The following is a 24,703-nucleotide window of genomic DNA, read 5'->3' as shown; positions in this document are numbered from 1 at the left end:
ATGAAGTATAATAAACATCTTTTAAATGCATAAAAATGATTTCACCAGAGGTAAGAAGTTTACAGGCTATCAAAGATTAAAATTGAAGTGCAATATAAGTAGGTAGAAATAACTGAACAATTCTTAGTTTGTAGCAATTATGACACTGCAACAATTAACACTTTAATATCTGGCCTATGTAGATGTAAAAATAGAATTTTTAGAACTCTTAATAAAACAGAAGTAAATTGATCTGTTTTACATTTTATTTATAAAGAATACTAAAAGTCTGGCTTCGCGCTCAATGGTTAAACATTATAAACGTTCTAATTAAGGAACGCAGTCAGTGAACTATTAGATGCATTAAATAATGGACAAGACAAGATGCCCCCTGTCATTACAATGTCCTAGAAGTTCTGGCCAACACGAGCTATGCAATCTGGAGAGGATAAAGCAAATCACGCGTAGTTACCGGGAAGGACAGCATTCACAGAGAAGCCAAGTGACTCTAATGTAGGACTAGTGGAAACATCAGTGAAGGCGTTAAGGTAGCTGACTAAACTTAGAGAAATTATCTCCCTAAGTTAACAGTGAACAGACGAGCTGAAGTGGTACAATCAGTGCAGCACAATGAAGAGGCAATGCCGCAGGCTCAAGGGCACAGCCAGCCAAACAGTCACAGCAAGAATAACCTCTACTGCTTCCCAGCTGCATAAACCTTGATCAAGTCACCTAATGTCTCTAAATTTTCCCAAGTGTAAAAATGAATACAATTTATTAAACAGTTAAGATAAATGCTGAAAAGTATACAGCCTGGCACTTAGCAGTTCAACTAATGTAAGGCATTATTATTTGCATTAAGAAGAGAAAGCCACACTTGTCCCTTCCTTAAGTAAAAAGAGGTACTATATTAAATATACGGTAACTGTACCACATTAGCCTTCCTAAAATCCAAAGAATCCTGAAATTCCAAAACATATGTGGTCCCAAGATTTTGAATAAGGAATTGTGGTCCTGTACCTTTGTAATGCCTCCTTAGGAAAAAAAAAGATTAATAATAATTTACATTATTAAGTCAGCCAGATTCCAGGTTCCCCACAATTGTTTTATACTAGAGATGTCAAGGGTTCAAGGAGTCTCCACCAAAGAGCTAATCACTGCAGATGGTGGGTAGTCCTTTTCTCAGTGAGAACCTACATTCACTTAGGATTATCCACGTCAGCCTCTTCCAATTAATAATAAACTCCATCAGCAATAGCATGGAGTATGTATTTGTTTACCAGCTTAACTCTTGTACTTTATACTCAAATTCTTGAATAAGTCAATGAACGAACTATTACTAATACATCATCGGACACATCACATACAAACTAATACATCATCTGACACCTCGCAAACTTGCCCAATTCTCAATTCAAATTTCAGCAAGTCCCTTGAGTTATCATTATGTAGAGTTGAATGGTGATAGCAAGAATGTGTCAGTTCTGCTGTTTTCATATACATGCAACATAGAATCCAAAGCCAACTGGATTAAATAAGAAACTTACTGGCTAATGTAACTAAAAGTCTAGAGAGGTATAGTATCTTCGGGAAGCCTTGACGGAGCAGCTCAACTGACCTGACGGGGTGTGACTTTTCTCTGCTCTTCCTCCAGTGTTGGCTTCTTAGCCAACTGGCTTTTCTTTTATGGTCAGATCACTGCCAGGAATTTAATGAATGTACATTTTCAGGCTGAAATTCAGCAAAAAAAAAAAAAAAAAGTGCCTTCATCCTAGAATTTCTAGCAAATGTCCTAACTAAGATAATTCTGATTGATCTGGCTTAGATAGCATGCCTGCCAGGGCTGCCTTAGGTTAAGTTAAGACACATGTTCCATTCCTACACACTCCTCATAATACATCTTAAAGCACACTGAAGCTGATCGTAGTGATTCAAACCTTTTATATTACTAAATAATGGTATTACTGAATTAAAATTGATGAGTCAAACATATCATAAAGCTTTCTTCTTAAAAAGACATTCCCCCAGGTTTTAATCACAACCTATCAAGGAAAAAGAAAGTACATTCTTCCCTGAATTGAAATTCACTTTTAGAAAGATTCAGAATATGTTACCAGATTACAACACAGGTTTATGATTTTCCTTAACATAACCGAAAGCAACACCATAGATTTCCAGGAAGAAAAGGAGGTTCTTATCCCACTTTTTGAAGAGTGTAACAGCAGAATTTAAAGAAAAGATAGAAGAGTACAGGATATCCTGAGTTAGAGACAAAAAAAAAGAAAAAAAAAGATGTTTCATAGAGCTTTAAAATAGAAGTAAATAATCCATCCTGTGACTCAAGGCTCCTCTTAGACACTAGACTCACCCCACTTTCATGCCCCCCCCCCACACACACACACACAATTAAGTCCAAAGAGAGCAGAGATGCACTTTTGGGAGTTTTTGTGAATGTACATTCCAAAGCCAAACGAATTATTCCTGACTATGTTTCTCACTATCCATGTCCCTCATTTCTATAATTAGCATCAAAAACAGAAAGTAAGCTATTCTGTTTTTATAACCAAGAAACTAAAATTTATTAGATGGAAAGCCAATACTCAAATATGTAGGGCTGAGGCTGATTTTCATGTTACAGTTGAACAAAAACAAAAGGCAAAATCTAAGCAGCATTTTAAGAGTAGATCTAACCACTTGAAAATGTGTCACACACCAGTCATCTTAAGTCAAAAGCCAAACTTCATAATCCTAGAGGGAAGCAGTGTGGTTAAAGAAAAACATGTGAATTAAAGGAAAATCTCTATAATTACTCAATTCTGTGGCTTGGTTTTCCAAATACTCTGCTGTTCAAATAATTCAATTCAGTAAAGAGGCACTGATGGCTTCATTAACAAGACAGTACTAGCGTTCGACACAGTAAGGATATACACACAGCCCTTGACTTTGCAATAACCACAAATATACATTACCGGACAGCACAGAACACAATCAAATAGAAGTGCTTGGGACACTGAGCGACAGTAGGTAATCAGAAAGGGGAGAAAGCAAATGAATCAGGATGATTTCCACAGCAGGTACCAGAATATGTGGGGCAAAACTGCTTAAACAATAAGGAAATTTGTTATCCCCCATAAGGAATCCACAGTTCGGGTGGTTCTAGGCATAGCATACGAGGCTCCAGGTCTCTGTCTCCACAATTCTCTTGCCTCTGTCCTTTAAGTAAGGACATCACCTTCAGACCAGTAGCCAGGGATGGCTACAGCAGTTACAGGTGCCACATCCGATAAGACAAACTCTAGAGAGAAGAGGGACCATCTCTTTTCTTCTTTCTCAAAAAGCAAGAAAACCTTTCCCTTTTATTTCCCATTGGCCAAAACTGGATCTTATACCCATTCCTAAAACAATCACTTCCAAAGGCAATGATACCTAACATAACCAGGATCAGAACGGATGCTGGTAACTATCACAGCCACCACTTCAGTGTTGGCTGACTAATCCAAAGACAAGCCATGGAGGACAGGATAATTTGGACTGGAGAAGAAATGAAAAATAAAAATAGAGGCAAAGAAGGGATGTGCCTGACCAAATAAGAAAGTGAAACTGCAATCATACATGAAATACTCTGTTAGGGACAAAGAATTCTCTTAAACTGGACAGTTGTCATTCTCATACAAAAATTAAGTTGCTATTCAACAACAGTCAGTAAGTGCTAAGAATGTAGAAACAGTCCTCTGTAAGGAAAGGATGTAGCTTGTCAGCGGGGATGCTCAGACTCATCACTCCTGTCAATAGAGCCACCCTTTCAGCTATCTCTGGATTGAAAACATCCCATATTAACTGCGGACTCACTGTCAGTAGTTGTTCCTTGAAGGTTTCTTCTCACTTGGGTCTGAGGTTTCACTCAAAACTCCACACACTTATAATTGGTCGTATCTGCAAATGAAAGCGTACAGTTAGGAGGCAAAAAGCTGCAGGGAGCAATTCCCCCCTCGCCTGTATATAATTAACTGATTCATCTGAAAACTGAACTTAAAAACACCAGATTCACTAAGCACCATGTTCCAACTGAGTGACGTGCAAGCCAAAGGTTGTCTGTCATGTGCTAATCACATAGTCTCCACCCTTTCCCCATCATATAAATTTATGGTACCGTCCAGTCTACCAGGTGGAACTCTTACCAAAGGTTGCCCACTGGGCAGAATCCAACGCACACATTTGTTTAGTGGATGCACAGGCCAGCCTCCACAGTATATTAAAGGATAGCTGCCTAGATTTACACATCAGAAGATTTAACATAAAAATCAGGATTTCTGATGTCTTTTGAAAAAAATCAGAAGACTAGGCAATAGTGGACCACATGCCCACGATAACAATCTGGGGGAGTTGATTGGCAGCTGTTCCTTCAGAAGGTGGGAGGCTTTGCAGTTCTCCACAGATGTCATCACTCTCTTTTATAACCCAGCTCACAATCATCTGTCTGGATGGACCCTGCTGGCATCTGAGCTTGCAAACTCTTTTATTTATTGATAACAGCTCACAGGGAACATTTATTACTATCAAAGCCAAGCATGTTTTTGTCTTGAGCATACAACAGAGCATACCACAATGCAGTGGCTTTGGAGTCAGAGGGCCCTAGGTTGGAGCTCTAATTTTGCATATGACCAGGTGCATGCCCTCAGGCCTGTTTTTAACCTAAGATATAGTTCTTCACTTACAAGCCTCCAAACAAACATTTAAGTACTTAACACAGTTAATAAACAACAGGCCTAAAATCTAACATGTCCAAGCTGAATTGAAAATCCCAAATTCACTGCTTCCTCGGACTTCCTTATGTCAGTAAATCACACTGCGGTCCACGCCAAAGCCTCAAACCCCAGAGTCTTTACCATACACTCTCCCTCATCCTCCCCAAACCATCACCAAGGCACTAGATTTTCTCTCTAAAATATATCATTTGAATGGACTCTTAGAATCCCATACAATCATAAAAACAAACAGCAATTCCTCCCTCAGAGTGAATTACTTTCCGGAAATTGCCTATAAATTCAACTATTTAAATAATGGTAGCTCAAAATTTCAAGGTTCCATAGTAAAAGGAGTATTAGCATTTCATTAAAAGAAAAATGAAGGCAAAATAGTGGGAATGCTACACATTCCCACTTGCAAGGTACTGATCCATTACATTTTTGTAAGCTTACACATTTCATCAAATCTAAACTGAAAATGAACTTGGGCACTATGATCAATCTGCAAATGAAATTAAGACAAAGACAACTAGAACTAATAAGTGAGTTTAGGAAAGTTGTAGGATTTACAAGATCAATATCCAAAAACAATTCCATTGTTCAGAGAACACTCAAAACTGAAATTTAAAATGTTATTTACAGTGTCATCAGTAAATATAAAATAATCAGGAATAAATTATCAATTGATGTACAAAAACTACATTCAAAAATCAGTGGATTCAATGATAATAGGTCAATTCTCCTCAATTTGAGCAATAAATTCATTGCATTTCTAACCAAAATCCCAGCAGTTTTTGTAGAGTTGAAAAGCTGATTCTAAAATTCATATGGAAATGCCTGAGTTAAAATAGCCAAAACTTCAAACAATAATATTGGAAGTCTCATACTACTTGACTTCAAGATTTGTTTTAAGATTAGGACAATCAAGACAGTGTGGTCCTGGCATAAAGAGAGACAAACAGATTAACAACACAAAACTGAGAGTCCAGAACTAGACCTGTACATACCGTGTTTCCCCGAAAATAAGACCTAGCCGACAATCAGCTCTAATGTGTCTTTTGGAGCAAAAATTAATATAAGACCAGGTATTATATTATATTGTATTATATTATTATATTGTATAAGACCCGGTCTTATATTATAGTAAAATAAGACCGGGTCTTATATTAATTTTTGCTCCAAAAGATGCATTAGAACTGATTGTCCGGCTAAGTCTTATTTTCGGGGCAACGTGGTGTTTGGTTAACTGATTTTCCACAAAGGTGCAAAGGCAATTCAGTGGGAAAAGGATAGCCTTTTTTATATTATTTTTTTACTATTAATTTTTTATTACTATTAATTTCTAATATTGTACAAAACAATATTAGACATTTACACCCCTCAGAATGTGATAGCCCCAACAAGTCTACTACCCCTCTGACACCATACATAGCTGTTACAATACCATTGACTATATTCCTTATGCTGTACTTACTTCACATCCCGTGACTATATATTTATTTTTAATTATTATTGACATTTAATACTATTTTATATTAGTTTTAGGTGTATAGCGCAGTGGCCATGCATCTATACAACTTAAGAAATGATCTCCCCATCAAGTCCAGCACCCATCAGACACCAGACACAGTTTTATAACATTAGTGACTATATACCCCATACTGTACTTTACATCCCTGTGACTATTTTGTAACTACCAATTTGTGCTTCCTATTCCCTTCACCTTTCTCAGTCCTCAACGCCCCTTCCCATCTAGCAACCATCAGTTTGTTCTCTGTGTCTATAAGTCTATTTTTGATTTTTCTGTTTGTTTATTCTGTTCTTTAGATTCCACATATGTGAGATCATATAGTATTTATCTTTCTCAACAAATGCAGCTGGAATGATTGGATATCTATACCTCATACCATATACAAAAATTAACTCAAAATGGATCATCGACCTCAAGTTAAAACCTAAAGCTAGACAACTTCGGGAAGAAAACTTTAGGGGAAAATTTTTGTGTCCTTGCCTCTAAGATTAGATACAATACAAAAGCCTAATACATAAAGGACAAAAGTAATAAATAGGACTTCATTAAAATTACTAATTTCTACTGTTTGCAAGACATTGTTAATAGAATGAAAGCCACATATTGGAAGAAAATATTTGCAAACCACGTTATCTGAAAATGGACTTGTATCCAGAATGTAGAAAGAACTCTCAAAACTCAGAAATGGAAAACCCAATTTAAAACAGAGGCAAATGATCTGAAAACACTTTTCACCAATGATATGCACACAGCAAATAAGCACATGAAAACATGCCCAGCATCACTATTCATTAGGAAAATGCAAGTGTTAGCAAGGGTATAGAGCAACTGGAATTCTCTTATGTTATTGGTGGTGAAAACGTGAAATGGTAAAACCACGTTAGAATACAGTTTGGCAGTTTTTTTAAAAATTAAACACATACCTACATACAATCCAGCCATTCCATTTCTAGGTATGAATCTAAGAGAAATCAAAGTGTATGTCCACAAAAGACTGTTTATAGCAGCTTTATTCGTAATTGCCAACTGGAAACAACCCAATATCCATCATCAGGTGAATACAGCAGTCCCCCCCTTATCCATGGGGGCTACCTTCCAAGACTCCCAGTGGATACCTCAAACCACAGACAGTACCAAACACTATATATCCTATGTTCTTTCCGATACATACATACCTATGATAAAGTTTAATTTGTACATCAGGCACAGTAAGAGATTAACAATAGTAACTAATAATAAAATACAACAATTATAACAATATACATAATAAAAGTTACGTGAATGTGGTATTAAGTAAAATAAGGGTCACTTGAACACAGCACTGCAATACTGCAACAGTCAATCTGACAACCAGATGGCTACTAAGTGACTAACAGGAGAGTAGCATATACTGGGTGAATACTGTGGACAAAGGGACGATTCATTTCCCGGGTGGGACAGAAGGGGGGTGGCACGAGATTTCATACTACTCAGCATAGAGCCCAACTGAAAAGTTATAAATTGTTTATTGCTAAAATTTTGCATTTAAGATTTTTGGACCATGTTTGACCAACCACAGGTAACGGAAACCACAGAAAGCGAAACCACAATAAGGGGCACTACAGTATAGCCAGCCATTCAGTATATTACTACTTGCAACAAAAAATAATACACTCATCAACACGGATGAATCTCAAAATTATGCTCAGAAGCCACACCAAGAGCATACACTGTAGAACGCATTTATATAAATTTCTACAATCTCTAGTGATAGAAAGCAGTTCAGCTGATTGCCTGGGGATACAGGTGGATGGGCAAAAGGCCTACAAATGGTTGAAACTTTTGGAGGAGAGAAATATTATATTTTTATTATCTTGAGTGTGGTGATATATATGACAAAATTTATCAAACTGAACACTTTAAATATGTGTGGTTAATTTTAAGTTTAAAACAAAGTAATTAGTTGCATGTTAATATTTGGTAACAAGACTGATTAATATGAAAAGCAAGACCCTTTCAATACACTGAGTTTGAAAATCACGGCTACAATCTTCCTCTTCAGAAAACAACTCTTTCGAAAGTGTAGTATCTCAATGCAAAGGATAAAAAACTTAATTACTGATCACAAAGAAAACATACATATGCCAAAAACAGCACTCTAACCTAGTATCATTTGGCATGGGCACAAAAGGAAATTTGGTGTATTTCTACATTTATTCATTCAATTATAGTTCACAAAGTACCTCAGTCTTTCATTACACGTGATAAGAATTAGATAAAAAGTATTAAGCTGATGAAAAGGCATTTTAATATAATCATTCAATTAGCATTCATCTGGGTATCACTATTCTGTGATAATGTACTTGAAATTCTGTACTTCAAATTCTGCTTAGAATTAATGAGAAGTCATGAAATTAGATGCAGTTAAATACTGGCATGGCTTTTTGTACCATATTAAATGCCACCTCTATTCCCATCTGCTGTTATTCATCAGGAGAGGTTTAGCAAACTATCATTTCCTTAGCTGAATTTAACCATTAAATTTTATTTTATATAGTATCAAAAGTGTGTACTCCCATTTCTACCCAGAGACTTCTACTCTCTAAGTTAATCAGTCTCAGTTCCACCATATTAAAAAAAAAAAAAAAAAAAGCTGCATCTTTAAAGAAATGAGATAACAGTGCTACCTTTGAATACTTTTAGGGCAGTCAGAGGGTAATTGCGCTAGTTCTGCACCACCCCAAAGGGCAAAATGACAGTGAATTACTGGAGGCTATATTATAATATGTTCCACATATTAGAACATCTTTCTGAGTCACTGCTGCCTAAAGGTGCAATGTCCCATCAGGGGGTTCCTATCACCAGCGGTCATGATATTAGGATAGTGTTTCAAAAGTCCCAGAAATAGTTGATTTTGACCAACTTTATGATTCCTTCCAATGTTCACGTCCTCTTATGAATTTAAAAATGAAATCCATTTTTAAGTACCCAAATCCATTGCAAATTAAAAGTGTTAAATTTAAGCTGACCAAACTATAAAAAGCTGAACTCCTAAGTCTTACACTAATGTTTTGTTTAGATTCCATTTTTCCCCAATAGACGGTAACTTAAATGATCAGACCTTGACCCTGTTGCTCTGATGTTGAATGAAAAATATGTACTAAATACATGTCCCATTTCCTTACTCATTTAATGTCAAACACCAATTCTTTTTATTCCCCCAAAGAAAGAGAGCTGGTGGGGACAAAGATCTATAAGAAATCTAGTCCAATTTCTTCATTTTACAGACTCAGAAAGGTAAAGAAATTTACCCCAAATCTCGTAACTAATCAGTATGTCAGCACTACAATAAACCACTGCCATTTATTTCCTCCGTAAGTACACTGTAAAGAAATGTGTATAACCGTTCACTTACACAGTTAAAGTGAAAAGTTATCTGGGCAATAATGCCAAAGGCAGTGGTGACACTGTTACATTCAAAACATTCTGTTTTGCCTTTTGCTATTGTTTGCTGGTGCTGTTAACGTTCCTAGACCCTAAAATGTACAGGATGTAATAGGATTATAGAAATGAATACAGGTGAGAGTGTACTGCTAGAGTTTCAGAATCTGGTGGGAAGGGCTGATCTGCCTTAATAAGAAATAGAAAAGAAGTGATGAGGTAATAAAGACAGTGGGAATACAACATGGCACAACCACTTTGGAAAGAATGTGGCAATTTTCTTATGAAGGCACCTACACTTTCCAGGAAGAGTAAAACGGTTGGCCTCTCCATCTTGTTCAAGCCTGCGTTCTCTCCAGGGCCTACAGGCTAATAGCTTTCAAAAACAGCCCCTTCCATTTTCCCCCTTCCCCTGACCTAAAAGAAGCTTGAACTCTGTACTTTCTTATGATGGATTTGAGGAGCTACTAGGTCTCCCATCTTCTCGGCTGGTGCGTTTTCAATCAATAAATCTGTCCTTACCCCAAACTCTGACATTTTGAGTTTTGGCTTTTCGAAGCATCAGGCACATGGGCTTTAGACTGCTAACAGGAACCCAAACAAACCCAATCCCAAGAGCAATGAAAACATACGAGTCTGTCCACACAAGGAACCTGGGCTAGAGTAGGCGGTTCAGAAAGCAGGCTCCTGAGTACAACTGTCAGAGTTTGAATTCTGGTTCTGCTACTTACTAGATGTGTTGACTTTGGGCGAGTTACTCACCATGCCTCACTTTCCTAAACTGTAAAACAGAAATAATTCATAAGGTTATCGTGAGGTTTAAATTAGGTTAATACATGTAAAAGGCCTAAAACATGGTCTGGCACAAAGTAAGCCGTCGGAAGTATGGCGATCAGAAGGGGAACTCAGTTTGATATATGATGGATTATGCTAGTAATTTTCTTAGTAACATTCAGAGAACATTTTAAAATACATATACACACCCAGAGCAACTGCAGTACAACGTAGTGTTTAAGAGTTTCCCTGGATTTGGTTCATGGTCAGTAGTAGGCTATTCTGTTTCCGATTCAGACTGCCATGGAGAATTGCACACAAGATATTTTACCATCCTGAGATTTGGTTTCATCAACTCTAAATGAAGACTATGTCACTTAGCTCAGAGAGTTATTTTAAGAATGTAATAAGATGTATAAAGTGTATACTTAATACAATGCTTGGCACATGGTAGTTAAAAATCAATACTATTTTATTACACTTAAATAAGTACATTATAACTAGAGTGACTATTCATCCTTATTTGCTTGTGATAGTCCCAGTTTATGCAGATTTTCACAATGTAATTACTAATAATAGACATTCCCCTTCCTACCGTGTTTCCCTGAAAATAAGACCTAGCCGGACCATCAGCTCTAACGCGTCTTTTGGAGCAAAAATTAATATAAGACCCGGTATTATATTATACCTGGTCTTATATTAGACCCGGTCTTATATAAAAATTAGACCAGGTCTTATACTAATTTTTGCTCCAAAAGATGCGTTAGAGCTGATGGTCCGGCTAGGTCTTATTTTCAGGGAAATATGGTATCTCAATATGTCCTAGTTTGGATGATAAATGATATGGTCACCCTAATTTACAACTGAAGTACTTTCAAGATTTTCCCTCTATTTAGTTCTTCATCATTTAAATATTCTCTTCTTCCCTTTTTAGTAACATTACGTCTTTGCTATCCAACTCACCATCCTCCTTTTCCAAACACACACACACACACACACACACACACACTCACTCTCTCCTTATCTCCTTTATACGTGTGTGGTGATGTCGATGTTTCAAATCGAGGTTCCTCCAGTGGTCCCATAATCCTCAGCAATGTCAGGTTTTCCAAACCAATTCTTTCTTAAATTCTTATCTGTCCCTTTAATCTGAATTCCACAATAAAACCTAGTGACCTAAAAACACTAACACCAATAATGGATTAAAATTTCAGGTCTCTTCAGGAATATCTACATTTTAATAGGTAACTCCTAGAAAGACAATGAATGCCTTAACTCAAAGTACAGAGTCTCTAATAACATGAGTGCCACACACTGTGACAGTTGAGTAGGAAAGATCATTACAGAGCCATTTTCACTCCTCCAATCAATTTAGGTGGGTTTCTACTAAATGAATATATGAGAACAGCCTTGATTTCCTCCCTTTTTAAAGGTTCCCAAATAACCCAGTCAAAAACACCAAAGGCTCTCAGCTCAGATATTAGATAATAGTTCAGGGGAGTTGTCCTAGCCTTCCTCTTTCACTCTACAAATCCTGCCCTAGGTTATTTCCACCACTTTCGAGTTCAATTACCACATGTGTACTGATGTCAGCCAAATCTGCATTTCCAGCCAACACTCCAGCTCCATCCCAAAGCTCTCCAGGTAGGTGGATTCAGCTTAATCTCACACCTCCAGCTGCACACAGCACATCTCCGCATGGATGGCTACCTACATCTCAAGCTTAACTCAACTCCACTTCTTACCCACAGCTCCTCTACTCCAATCCCATTCAATTTATTTACATTAAACTCTCATCTATACAGTTCCCCAAACCAACTAGGGTATTACCCTTGACTCCTACCTTTCCACCTCTTCCCCCCAAGTCAAATAACAATCAAATTCTATCAACTATTTTTCTTATCTGTCTGTTTCTTCCCAATCCTAGAGCCACTAGCCCAAGTCTAGTCCAGGACACCATCAGATCTAAGAAATACCGTAACCGCTGCTCGCTGATCTGCTCGCCAATCTCAGCCTCTCCAACTCATTCCCATTTGAGCTAGAATGATCCTCCTAAAATGTCTCATTGCGTTTTTTGTTTTTCTTTCCTAACTTAAAACTCCCTTTAACAACTGCTGTCCTCAGGAACAGTTCTGTTCTTTAACAACTTCTAAGGGCCTTTATGATTTGGTCCCCACTTTTCAACCTCACTTACTGCTTCTTCCACTCAATGCCAAGTAATTGTGTCAACCATTCTTAATCTGTTTCTCAAAAACAAGAATGGGGGGCTCTTGCCCCCCTTCCCGTACCCTTTTTCTGCTCCTTCTCCCTCTCTCCTGCAGGGCATCACACTTGCTTTTGCCCTCTGCCAGCCATACTCTTCAGAATTCCACACAGCCATCATCCCTCAGGAAGCCTTCCCGACCTCCCCAGTCCGTGAGCCACTCTTCAAATGGATCAGGTACCCTCCCCTCAGGGCGCTTACATTGCCAAAGGTTATCAATCCTGGACACACCTCCGAATCATGTGGGGAATCTAGGCCCAGAATTTCAGATTCAAAAGTTCAGGAATAGGGCACCCTGTTTTGAGTGCTGTATCTTGAGATATTAATAAGCCAGAATGTATCCAGAGAAGAGGAAGCAGGATGATGAGGAGTCTGAAAATTACGTCACATAAGCAAGAGTTAAGGAAACTAGAGATTGAACCTAGCAAAAAGCACAGGGGGAAGAAAGATATGACAACCTTCAAATACCTGTAGGTCTCAGCATATCACACATTAAAGAGGAAACAGACTTATTGCGGGTTGTCAGAGGGTGGAATCCAAGTCACTAAGTAGAAGTTTCAGGAAGGTACTTTTTGGTTTAAATAAAGCAAGAACCGTCTAAAAGTATAACTGCCCAAAAGATGACAGGTTATCTAGAAAAGTGAACTCATAGTCACCAGAGGTTTTAAAGACCAAGAACACTCAAAAGATTCTTACATGTGGGAGAATGTCAGACTAGAAAATGCCTAGTCCAAATCAGTTCTAAGATTCTATGACACATAAATTCACAAAATATTTTAAACACGACTAGGTAGCAGCACAATTAAAGTAGCACAAACAAAACTTTTTAAAGCACCCTAATAAAAAGTATAATTTCATAAAATGTGAGATTTAACTGCTTGCATTACAAAGAAATCAGAGGAATTATAAAAATGGCTAAATACATTACTTTTCCTATATTAATGAACTTTCTAAAGAAAAAATGTTTTCAATAAGATTAAAAGTAGGGAGAATCTCCTAATTTTTTTTTGACCTTGTATGAAAGCCAAAAAGAAACCTAAGTGCTAATTTGTCAATTTTTTCAGATAGAATGCTGATTTTTCAATAGGTAAAAATGATGTCAAAAGGCTTACTGAAGATGTAATAACCTTTAAAGACTTTGTAGACCAACAAATATTTGGTTTCTGATTTATACATAAGGAAGAGAAAAAGGCTCAAGGGAGAATTTTAAAAGGTTCCCTAATGTTTTACAGAATTATAATGACAATGGGTACAAAAAGAAAACCTACTGGGAAGAATGTGGCAAAATACAAAAACTGTCCTCTCTGCTGTCATATTTGATTGTTTCTTGAGACTACATTGATCTGGAAAGAAGACATTTTGCATGAGTGAGAACCAAAATACAAAAAGAGAATATACTGTACCTATCCTCATAGTATGACGTTTTTTTAAAAAGCACATAAAAATGTCTAAATTAGTAAGTCACTATCATCTTTAACTCACTACTATTTATAATCTCCATTCTTTTACTTCTGATGAGAAAAAAAAATACTACATTTTCATTAAAACATTAGCTTTAATAAATACGCTGTCCTCTTAAGTTTGATTTTATTCAGGGAGATGGGACGGTCTTTATTCCCCATAAGAAAAACTTTTATAGTAAGAGTCCTTAAAAATAAATCAAACTTGTAAAACATTATTCGTCTTTCCATACAATTTTCCAAAACACTATTGCATGCATATGTGGAAGGTTGTAACAGGGAAGTAGCGTAAATAAACTGGAAAGGGTTTGAAATGGGTTGAATTGTGTCCCTTTCCCCTCCCCTCCTCCAAAAGATATGTTGAAGTCCTAACCCCCCATCCTACTCCTCTGAATGTGACCTTATTTGGAAATAGGGTTGTTGCAGATGTAATTAAAGTGAGGTCATAATGGAGTAAGGTGGGCCTCTAACTCAATATGGTCTGTGTCCTTATAAGAAACCAGCCATGTAAAGGCATAAAGACAAACAGAAGAACGCCAAGTGACAATGAAGGCAGAGATTGGAGTTATGCAGCTGCAAGCCTGGGAACGCCAGACTGCCAGCAAAACTCCAGAAGCTGGGAAGAGACAAAAAAGAATTCCCCTACAGGTTTCAAGGGAGCATGGCCCTGCTGACACCTTGATTTTGGACTTGCAGCCTCCAGTACTGTGAGAGACAACAAATCTGCTTGTGGTGCTTCACTGTTGCCACACTAGGAAATTAATACAGCTTCTGTGGGGACAGAGACCCAGAGAGTAGTTTCAGGCTCTCGGCCTCACGTGGAAAGGTGCTGGCTCGGCTGTGGCTGATTGGCTGTCGGCTGTGGCCGGTTAGCCGATTGGCCGCCGGTATAACTGCTGCGGCTACGGAGGACTGCCGAGGACTGCCGAGGATTGCCGAGGAGCTGAGCAGAGCCGAGGAGAGCGGAAGAGAGGAGAGGAACAGGGCCGACAGAGTGGAGGAGAGTCGTCGGTCGGTTGGCGGAAAGGCTGACGGCAGGTCGCGCGTCCAGTGGGCCCAGCCTCCAGTGAGACCATAGTAGTATGACTCCCCTACCTATGGCTCCGTGGGTGTTCCTTTTTGGCCTCACCATATCCTGCGTTCTTATGTGGGGAGTGGGACCAGAGATCTCGCAGGCCACCCCGACTGAAAAATGGCGCGGCGAGCAGGCCTCCGCGCACGACAAATGGCACAGCGAGCAGGGTCTCCCACACGACAGCTTCCATTTAATCAGAAGAGTGAAAAAAGTCACATGAATGTAAATTACAATCATGATCGCCATAATCAATTAATTACCCAATCAAAGCAGGATTTTGGCCTTGCTTTGGAATGGTCATTATTAACAAGTTCTCCAGATCATCAGAAGTGAGTCCATGTTTCCATTAATTATCCCATTTATTCACTATCTAGGCTAGACAGCTATCTAGGCCACTAGGTTTCACAAATGGGTATGGTTTCCATCATTTTCTAATTGGATAAACAATCTTCATATTCTTACATCCTCATCTTATTTACTTATTTTGACTAGGTAGTACATGTACACAGTAAAATGGAATATAAAGTATTTCACCTCCACTTTCCTGACCATGAATTACCGTTTTCCACTTCAAAGATAGTTTTTTATGTATATTTCCACTGAGATTCTATGCATTTATAAAATTGTCATATATGAGTATGATAGAAATAAATGGTAGCATACCCTGTATATCATTCTGTACCCTGTTCTCTTCATGTATTTTGGGAGGTTATTCTGTATATGAGTGTAGAACTTGTGTTTTTATTTGCTGCACAGTATTCTACTATATACCGTGTTTCCCCGAAAATAAGACCTAGCCGACAATCAGCTCTAATGCGTCTTTTGGAGAAAAAATTAATATAAGAACCCGTCTTATTTGACTATAAGACGGTTCTTATATAATATAACGTAATATAAGACCGGGTTTTATATTAATTTTTGCTCCAAAGGCACATTACAGCTGATTGTCCGGCTAGGTCTTATTTTGGGGGAAACAAGGTAGATGCATCATAATATATTTAACCCATACCCTATAGGTGGATACTTAGGTTTCTGCCAATATTTATCTTTATCACAAATGATGCTGTAATGGCTATCTTTTCAGTCTTTTCATTGAGACCTTTCTTTGCCATCCCATCTGTAACTGCAATCTCCTGTCCTCTACCCTGGCAGTCCCATCTTGCGCCTATGATTTTTTTCTCCTCACAGCACTTTAAGTCATCTGGCATTCTATATTTCACTCATTTATTGCTTGTCTTCACCAACTAGAATGTAGGGTCTATGAAAACACAGATTTTTGTCCCTTTAGTTTGCAGCTGAACCCCTACGCTAGTACCTGAGTACATGACACATATGCTAGTTCTCAGTATTTACTGAATAACTGAATGTTTTTATTTAATCCTACATAAGAAAAACATACATACATGGTAACTAAGGGGTACAACGTATCTTCCCTCCAAGGCAAAATAAGTCATAGTTCTAAAACTGATCAGTCATTTGTCCTCTTTGTCATGTATTAATTTTCTATATTGTCAAATAAGATTGTTGCATTTTAATTTGGTCCAGATTTGATATAATCTGTGAACCCGGGAGTGTCTCAATTTAATCCAGCGTATTTGACCAAGGATAATGTTTCCTGGTCTCTCTGAATATTAACCCAAATAGTCAGCACCTAATGGAGTCTCGGAACCCTTGTATGCAGCTGCCCTCCTGCACTGACAGTGTCATTACCATGCAAGTTCTCCTACCAGCTGTGCAGGTTCAATCAGCACAAGAGTGACTCAGTGTGGTAGGATTTCTAGTAAACGCAGAGGGCACTGAAATCTCAACTTCTTTTGAGAAAGTTGATACATGTTTAATTTGTCCCAATTGCCCTCATAAAGAGCTAAGATGTGGTTAGTTGGGTTGTTCTCTTGCAGAGGGGTCAGTCTGCATTTAAAGTGAAGTGGTCACTGACTAACTGTTCCCTGGGAAGGAGAGGGACTAATACGTTCTAGAAAAATAAAGAACAAAAGAGAAATAAATTCTTACTAATTTTCAGATTACTAAAATCTGACAAATTTGCAAATTGTACTATAAAAATACCTCTATGTTCAACTGCTCAAAATTCAAATTAACAAATATACACATACGGTGCCAAAAAAAAGTATACACTTTTAAGAAAGGAAAAAAACTATTCAAATTGTAATACTCAATATATAGATAACAAAAGATGAATACAAGTCACGTTTGACTTCTGCAATTAGAAGAGGTGCTCAAAGTGGTTACTATCAGCGTGATTTTAATAGTTTTTCCTTTCTTAAAATGTGTATACATGTTTTTGGCACCGTGTGTGTGCATGTGTATGTGTGTGTTATTCAGTATGAAGATCTCAATTTTAAAGAAGCTTAGTAATCAATGGTTTATTCCATGAGAACACAACAGAATGGTGCCCTAACAACTTTAATCCCACCCACTTCTACATGTATACAACCTGGTCTGTTACCAGAGCTAAATAATCCCTAAATTTAGCAAAGGAATCATTAGGAAGCTTCATGGGTACTAGGTCAGGTTTGTTACAAAAACAGCACTTTGAAGGGTTCTTTGTGCTTATGAGCTGAACGGAAAAGATAAATGTATGAAATTTGCAAGGTAACTTAGATGTAAATGATGATCTTACATGTATTTTGAAATTGTATTTCTAAATAAAGATAAGAATTTCTATTTTAAGACAGTTATGACCACAAAACAATAATTAGATGTACTTTTTTAATGAGAAAAATGGGTATGCTTGGACCACTTGTGAAGGCTTTCCCCACACCCAAGAGATTTTATACTGATCCATGTTTTCTTCTAATATTTCTAAGGTTTTCTTTTCTATACTCACTCTGGAGAATTGAGAATTTATCTTAGTATATATAGAGTGTGAAGTAGAGATCCAGTTTTCTTTTTCTCTAATTTTTGTATTTTGGCAGTCACTTTCACAGAGTTCTGATAACTATGTTCATTGGTCTGTAGAGTACTATAAAAAAACCCACACTGGTTTCATCGTAAAGGTCAGTTATACAGTTTGCCAAAACAAAGCTTTCAAGGCAAAATAAAAACGTAAAGTAGATAATTTACTTAAAACAATAAACATACAATACCAATTAAAGCAGAAGATAAGCTATTCCCCTAAACTCAAGGGTCTTCAACCCAGTGCAAGGTCTGATACTTTCCAGAAGGTACAGGTCTGGGCAGTTTTAAAGAAATCAATTTCCCGAGCTCCAACTTCCTCTTTTCTAAACTTGATGTGCCCACGCATCATTCTTTTTCTACCTTCTTTCACAATAGTTCTTCTATGTTATAGAAGAAAGTCATACTTCTTACTCATCACAAACCTTAATACGGTACTTTGCTTCCAGAAACCTCCAGTGCACCCAATGGAGAACCAGGAGAGATGAGGAAGAGTCTCCTTCCATCAAAACAAGAAATAATGAAAGAAACTCATGGCAAGACTCCTTGCCCAATCAGTCAATCAACATCAGATTTAGAATTCAGAAGTGAAAGTAGCTGTCCAGTGATTGTTCAGCGCAGGTGTTGCCGCGTTTATTAGAACTGAAAATGTCAGACAGTTTCTGACAACATATCCAATTTAACTAGTGTGACAACGAGACCAATGAGTTTTCCATTCAAGTGAATGAGCAGAACACAAGACAGGGTCAAGAATTTTGGCAGTATATTCTTTAAAAACATATCAATATATAATACTCCACAAATTAGATGTCTGCAACTTTTTAAATTTAAGATGAAAAATTTTAGGTATCAGTTCTAAAATGTACAAGGAAGTACAAAGCTTCTCAAAAATATTTTAGAGGATACATGTATAAAAAAGTTTAAAGATTACATTAATTTGCTGACACAGAACAGCAGTGCTCTGGAACTAACTAGAATATCAACAGAATATTATCAGCGCTTTAAAAAGAATCATTTTGGAAAGTAGCTGGAGGGGGGGAAAAAAGGAGCCCAACCCTTCACTTTCCGTGCTCTACAATGCTTAGACCAAAACCTAATTCCTTGCTCCACGTAGTCCACACGCGTCTCTAAAGCAGAGTTAAGCTTCCAAGTCAACATAACACTTGCCAACTAAACACCAACAGTTGCCAGCTGAAGCTATACCCCCAACTTGCTCTCAAACATTTACCAGTGAAGAACCTAATTTATAGTATCTGGAAGTTATTTAGAAGACTTTTTAATGAGATGCTCACCATACTGAATCTACTAACAGTTTGACATCTCATGAAATATGGGAGGTATATTTTCTGATAGAAAAGCACACTAGCTAGCACTCTCTCAAAATTTTCAGGCAATAAAAAATATTTTTTAGAAAGCTTACTATCAAAAAAGCATACATCTTTTTATTCTGGATTATAAGGGAAAAAGCTACAATTACCAGCTCATACACTGTTTTTAAAGATTAACACAGCTTCTCCTATGTTGACAAAACAGTAAACTGAGGTAGCATTATTGAATAAAAGAGACATTTAAATTATGTATTAATTCAATTCTATTTAAAAAAAAGCCAGCAATTAGAGAAAAAGTAAGAAGATTTTATAGTTACATCCGTTGGCAACATTTTACCTATTCAACCCAGAAAAAAATACACTATTAGTTTGAGTTTATTTCCAATTGAAAATATTAGAATTGACATGAAAATAACAGAAGTTAGCTCACATTAAAGGAAAACAAAAATTTCTGAACAAATCAAGTCTAAGTAGGGTTTTTTAATTTTATCACCTTCAAAATATAGTGCACAGAAAGCCTCATCACCTAATACACAGAAGGATTCTGCTGAATGGTAGACGCGTGGAATTAGGCAAGGAGCACTTGGCATCCACTCTTTCCCACCACTCCCTATACGTGCTTTCCTGTACTTCAGGGGCAGGAAAGCTAAAACAGAACAAAACCCAAACAAACAAAAAACTACATTTCCCAGACTTTCCCTTATAGTTAGCATTAGGAATGTAAGGCAGGTTCTTTCAGAAAGAAGGCCTATGAGATTTGGAAAGCAAACGTGAGCTAGAAGCTCTTTCTATTGCTGATTTAACTGGTAATCAGACAAAAAAAACAAACAACAACAACAACAACAACAACAACGAATGATTAGAAACAGCTACTACAGTAGCCAAACTCTTTAGTCACCAGATTTAAGAATCCACAGAAGCAGTCAGAGCACCACATTCAGTATCCCTGTGACTGGTTCCCAGTGGCAGCTTCCTGCACTCGCGGCTATGGTCTTAATGTTCGTAAATCTGTTAGTCCAGTGATGGTCCTTTACTCCAGCTCTTCCAGACCCATCCAATGATTTTGTAAGTGCCAAATTCCCTGTATAAAATATCTTTCTGCCTGAAAATCCTAGTGTTTTTTTCTTACAACAAATTCTGACAGATACACTACTGTTCATTAAGTTTAGAATACATATTACCTACATTTATCCTCCCCTCCCCAGTACAAGTCAAATACAGAAGAATTAGTGTTATTCTACACAATAATTATAAACTGAAAATCTAAGGTCCAAATGAAGAACTAAAATTCTCTTACCCGTTGTCTGAAATGATTTTATTTATAATATATAATTATTGGATTGACACAAAATAACATTCCTAATAATGAATGATCCTGCTTTTCTTGGCTGAATAAATTTATGTCAGTAATATACAAAGCTACAACTATGATCATTTTAAAAAATTATTTTACTCGTTATAAAAGAAATATATGCTTGTTGTGAAAAGAATGGAAAAATACAAAACTATTTCAAAAATTTGATAATCACTATCCCCCCAAACCTAAACTACATACACTAAATTACAGTTGTATATGTAGAACTTTGTATCCTACTTTAGGACTCTGACAATCATTTCCCCTGGAAACTCTCCATAATAAATTACTAACGGATGGTACATGCTTTAGTACCTCTTTACTGAAAATTTAAGTAATTTTGTATTGTTCTTGAATACAAATAATGCTTCACAGAACATTTCTGGATAGAAAGCTTTTTTTTTTAAGCCAATAAATGGGTTTTTCTTTTTAATTTTTTATTGGGGAACAGTGCGTTTCTCCAGGGTCCATCAGCTCCAAGTCTCTGTCTTTCAACCTAGTTGTGGAGGGCGCAGCTCACTGGACCATGTGGGAATCGAACCTACTGAGCCATCCGCTCTAACCAACTGAGTCATCTGGCCGCCCTAGAAAGCTTTTTTTAAGGATAAACAAAACACGGTATATTCATAAAACAAAACATTCAGCTATAAAAAGGAATGAGTACTGACACATGCTACAACATGGATGAACTTTGGAAAACATACGATAAGTGAAAGAAGCCAGTTACAAAAGGCCACGCATTTCCTGTACTGCTAGTGGAAAATAACATAGTACAGCCACTTTGGAAAACAGTCTAAGAGGGCCACTTCTAGGTATATATTAATACTTAAGATAAATTAAAACAACCACACTAAGTTGTACATAAATGTTCATAGCAATACTATTCATAATAGCCAAAACGTGGAAACCACCCAAATATCCATTAATTGATGAATTAGGATAAATAAAATTGTGGTACGTTCATACAACTGAATAACATTCAGCCTTGATAACAAGAGAATGACGTGTTGATACACGCTACAACAAAGATGGACCTTGAAACATTATGCTAAGTGAAAAAAGCCACTCACAAAAGGCCACATATTGTATCACCCCATTTATATAAAATGCCCAGAGACAGAATACAGATTGGTGGTTGCCAGGGGCAGGTGGGAAGGGAGGAATGGGGAATAACTACTCATTTTTGGTGGGTGATGAAACTAAAATTAGATAATGGTGATGACGGTTGCACAACACTGACATATACACTTTAAAAAGGTGAATTATGATGCCAATCACTAATTTTTTTTAAAGGTGGTGAGTGTTGTTTATTAACACGTTGCGTACGGCGGGGTTTAAATCCCTCATACCCCTCTGTTCCGGCAGGTTTTTAAAAGAAACTACTTTAAAATGCACTCTTCTCTTTAAAGCGTAAATGCTTCTATGTCATTTATTATTTTTCTATGGAATTTTTTAGGATTTACTCACCTATGATGTTAGTAAATCCCTCCTGGTGTGATACTGCAGAAAGCAGCTTCCTTTGTTATTAACGAAACACAAATAATTCAATAAAATGTGCAAAGTAAAAAGAGTCAACAGTAAAAACGAGAATTCTCGTTATCCGTCCTTAAAGCATGGCTCAGAAAAAAACGAAGATTCTGGTGATCCATACGCAACGTGTTAAAGGAACCTGTGAATTACGATTGACCTCAATTCCGATGTGTGTGGGACACACCAATACTAAGCAATTCTCCAACACCAGCTGGGTGTCCTACACTTCATCTCAATTCTGGCACCGCCTACCTAGAGACAGCATCAGATCCCACAGGCTAAGGGCTCAGTCCCCAAGACTGCCCCCCTCCCCCTACAGAGGCCAATCATAAGTCCAGGTGATCACCTGTGTTTCTTGAGTTCCCACGAATCCCTTCTCAAGTTCGTTTAATTTGCTAGAGCGGCCCAGAAAACGTTAAGAAATATTTTATTAACTATATTACCAGTTTATTGTAAAATAATATAATTCAGGTACAGCCAGGTGGAAGAGACGCATTCGGCAAGAAATGGAGGAAAGGGACACGAAGAGTCCATGCTCTCTTAGCATCTCCCATCATCTCCACGCATTCACAACCCAGAAGCTCTCCAAAACCCGTCCTTTTGGGGTTTTTTGGAGGCTTCACTGCCCAGGCATGATAGATTAAAGCATTGGCCACTGTCAAGTCAATCTCCAGCTTCTCCCCCCCACCACCCCCCAGGTCAGAGGGGGGAGACTAAAAGTTCCGACCTTCTAATCACAAGTTGGTTCCCCGGGACAACCTGCCCTCATCCACAAGTGCTTTCCCCTCCAAAAAAAATCACCTCATTAACACAACAAAAGACACCTTAATGACTCTCATCACTTAGGAAATCCCAGGGGTTTTAAACAGCTCTGCCAGAAACGGGGATGAAAACCAAATATATATTTCTTAATTATAAATCACAATATCACATGAATTATCCCTCTAAAGTCGTCATGAAATAAGAAAATAACCTCCCTCAAAAACAAAAAGGAAGGGAGGAAATGGGTTATTTCCTTAGGGTATCCTCAGGAAGGCAGAAATTCTACTCTTTGATATGTGCCAAAATGCTTTTGAAAAGGGTTCTACAGATTCAGAGTCCCTCCAGAAATTTTTTTATTAATAGTACCTACAGCACCTCTACTCAGGTGAATTAGCACCATTTATTAAATCTTAAATCTGATAAGAGAAACTTGTTACTATTATTGTCAAACACTTTTTCCATTTTTGGTCGCAGTTTTCTTTTGCAGAGGGTCAGTTCTTAGCCTTTCAAATAGACATCTTTATGCATACAATTGTTATACTACACACAGTGCTTCAATTTCTCAGGAAACAGAAATTAGTTACTTTCTTACCATTTTGGTCAGTAATAATTAACTCATCCTAACTCAGTTCTACTTCAGTTTTTATCTTTAAGACTTTACTGGAAGTCAAAATACTTTTTTAAATAGTCGCAAGACCCACTCTCCTCCTCAGACAGTAAAAGGACACTCTACATGAGTCCACCTGAGTTACATGTATTTCCACTTTCCTGACAGCAATTCACTTTCAAGTGAAATGTCCAAGTGACTCCCAAGATATTTTAAAACAATATGGAGTAGAAAGAAAATGAGACATTTATTAACACTTTCTACAGCCAAGTACTTCATGTGCACCTTATTTAACCCTAACAAGCCTATTACCCTCACTTAACGGATAAACAAAATAATATCACCAAGGTTTAGAGCATGACACTCAGCAAATATGTGGCAAAGTTAGGGACCAAACTGATGTGTGCCTGATTCCAAAGTCCACATCCTTTCCGCCACTTCCCAAGCACCCAAACTCTGAAAAATCAGAAAATGCTTTGAATACTAGTTCTGCCACTTACTGTGAGATTAATTTCTAAGCTTCTTTAGAGTGTATGTACCATTTGCAAACACAAGGTCATTATTAACAAAATAAATATAAAAACTGGAGACTAAAAATTCGCTGTGAAATGAAATTTTAAAAATACCAATTTTTTAAAAATAGCAAAATGCATGCAAAAATTCTAAACACTTTTCTTGAATTTATATCAAGGTTCACTTTACCTTCCAACAAGCAGAGGCACTTGCATACCCACTTACAAACATGGGATAGATTACTAACCAGGTGAAAAACATTTGTTTTAAGGATTGACAGTCTCCACTTACCTATAACTGCATCATTTCTCAGTAGAAAACCCCAGATAAACTACACTGCTTTTTATTCTTCACCACATGAGAAATGTGTTCAGCAATATATGGACCATACAGAAGTAGTAGCAATGGCTATGTTAGCTACTTAAAAAGAGAAAAACTGCAGGAGCTGT

General features: G+C 37.3%; 1 protein-coding gene across 11 annotated transcripts in view; it reads right to left on the bottom strand.

Annotated features, from left to right (window-relative positions):
* Positions 1-24,703, bottom strand: part of CDC42SE2 (CDC42 small effector 2) — a 107,219-nt gene that overhangs the window by 59,067 nt on the left and 23,449 nt on the right. For 7 of the 11 annotated variants that reach the window (XR_012489772.1, XR_012489771.1, XM_019756133.2 and 4 more), the window contains exon 2: positions 3,829-3,912. The exons of the other annotated variants lie outside the window; for them this stretch is intronic. The gene's annotated coding sequence lies outside the window, so the exon portion shown is untranslated. The remainder of the gene's footprint in view (positions 1-3,828; positions 3,913-24,703) is intronic. 11 annotated transcript variants of the gene reach the window in all.

The sequence above is a fragment of the Rhinolophus sinicus genome, linkage group LG10 (assembly GCF_036562045.2).
Source record: "Rhinolophus sinicus isolate RSC01 linkage group LG10, ASM3656204v1, whole genome shotgun sequence".
NCBI lineage: Eukaryota > Metazoa > Chordata > Mammalia > Chiroptera > Rhinolophidae > Rhinolophus > Rhinolophus sinicus.
This window is presented reverse-complemented; position numbering and strand designations above follow the sequence as displayed.